This window comes from Helianthus annuus, chromosome 6 (assembly GCF_002127325.2).
Source record: "Helianthus annuus cultivar XRQ/B chromosome 6, HanXRQr2.0-SUNRISE, whole genome shotgun sequence".
NCBI classification, from domain to species: Eukaryota; Viridiplantae; Streptophyta; class Magnoliopsida; order Asterales; family Asteraceae; genus Helianthus; species Helianthus annuus.
Window position 1 is genome coordinate 47,849,724 of NC_035438.2, and position 2,307 is coordinate 47,852,030.

General features: G+C 36.8%; 1 long non-coding RNA gene across 1 annotated transcript; it reads left to right on the forward strand.

Annotated features, from left to right (window-relative positions):
* Positions 1 to 299: 299 nt before the first annotated feature.
* On the forward strand, positions 300 to 1,216 carry LOC110863977. The gene is made up of 2 exons (XR_002549514.2): positions 300 to 869; positions 992 to 1,216. It is a non-coding gene; the product is annotated as an uncharacterized LOC110863977 (long non-coding RNA).
* The last annotated feature ends 1,091 nt before the right edge of the window (positions 1,217 to 2,307 follow it).

Genomic DNA, 2,307 nt, shown 5'->3' on the forward strand with positions numbered 1-2,307 from the left:
CAAGACGTCCGAGAATTTAATCTTTTATGATAGGTGCCAATGAAATTATTAAAGTTCATATGAGATTGAGGTCAAATAAACAGATTATGTTGATAAATGCACGAACGGTTCAAATAGTTAGAAAATGATAATATGTCGAATGCACGTAAGTTAAGAATTTCCTTAACCCGGAGGTAGGATTTTAAGTTAATATGATAGAATGTGAATTTACAAGCATGTAGGAAGAAACGAGAGGTTAAACGGGTAAACGGTTCAAAAGTTATGCGCGTTTTAGTGCGTACGGACGACGAAACGGAACTGCAGAAAACTGCAAATTCTAGAGGGCGTCGCCGACGGGCTCCAGAAAGTGAATTTTTGGCTGACGGGTTATTTGACTGTCTACGGGGATTTTTGGCTACGGGTAATTGCAAGGGCCGTCGCCGACGCCCTCCCCAAGTTCAAAAACCTAAAAATTTGTTATTTAAGTTGATTTATGTATCGTAGGCTTCGGTTTGTTATCCGTGGACTACGGTGAACTTTCCAAACATGATTTTGATGGTTCCTTAGATGTCTATGGGCTATAAATCTAAGTCTAAGTCCCATGTAAATATTGTATGATTATATAAGAATGTAGGAAAGATATGTACGTATGTGGTTGTGTATGTATGTATGTGTAAAGACATGTATGAGTGTATGCACGTATGTAAAGTTGTAAGAAAGGTATGTATGTATGTAGAGGAGTATGTATGCATGTAAGATGGTACGTGTGCATGATTTAAATACGTAGAGTTTTAACGTTACTAATTATGCGTTTGAGGTTGGTATGTAATGCAGGAACGAGTACATCGGATTCTTACGAAATTTAAGCCCAACACGGAATAAGAGGATGAGTAAGGATAGTTGGATGAACTAATGTTAAATTGTCAAACGTTATTCAATCCTTAATTATATGAGATTAATGTTATATGATGTTGTCGTTGACTAATGGCTAAGTTGTATGTGATGCCCACAGGTGATACACGGACTTCTTCTACTACTTAGGAAGTGAAGCGGACGTAGATCGAGTCAAGAGCAAGGATTGCACGGATAGATCGATCATATAGTTGAAATATATAACGTCTAGAAATGTAAATTTTAGTATGAATGTTGTGAATTCTTTTATAGAACGTTTAACATTTTAGCTTTTGGAACCTTCTCGAAAGTAATGTCGTTAATAAGGAAAGAAATTTTAAAGCTCTTTTCCGCTGCGTCATTTTTAAGGTAAAACGTGTTAGGGCGTAACAGGACCTTTCACTTACTTTATTTTGAGTAAAGTTTTATTTTGCTTCCTATGGTATGGTTCACGTATCCATTTTGCTTCACTAGTTTTAATTCGACTTTTTTGCTCTTTGTGGATACCCAGTTAGTTCAATCTTTTCCCTTACATTCACACCCTGTAAATTGTTTTCTTTTTATCAAGGGCAAATAAGTCTTTTTGCGTATGTCACACCTCGATATTTCCACATATTACCGGTGGGCCCGGTGGGGAGTATCGTGACGTAGTTGAGATCATCATGGTCAAATATACACAGAATAGCACAACGGAGTCTTGGAATATAAAATATTATTACAAACTCAAATGTCTGAAAATATCAAAGTATTTATTATAGACGAGCCTGTAATATCACATCCACAGGTAGATCTTTACAGAATGTACAAAATGAAGTTTAGCAGACTTTAAGGCATCTTTAAGGATTTGCAAGATCCTCTGTTTCGACACCGAGCAATCCCCCAGCCTATTACGAGTAGTACCTGCCACTTAGTCTTTGGAAAATACGTCAGTTTTCACTGGTAAATACAATTAACCGACTCGTTTGAAAAGATTTTATGAAGATTGATTTAAGTGCACAAGGCACAAACCATTTATACTTGGGACAATTATTTAAGATAGTCTTGTATACAGATTTACATGTTTGCCCTACAATTGGGGCCGGTTTGGAAGCCGGTCGTGATTAACTGACTCACCACTTATAGAACCCACAAAGGAGTTATCCCCAACATATGGGTTTATATTTTAGCATTTGCATCTGTCAGGTGTATGACTACACCCCGTGCATAGGTCGTGGCCATTTTCAAATGAAATGAGCCGAGGATATCCAGGACACGGTCGTATTAACCCCCAATGCTTATGTTTTCAAACAAAACAGATTAAAACGGGTTATGTAAGTTTATTAATCAGAATCCGATTAAATGATTTCATATCCGACCAAGTGGTATTATTATAATACTATATCCCAAGCCCGTATAAGGGAAAATAAGTTAAAAGTATTTACCTGAGCTAATACTTGA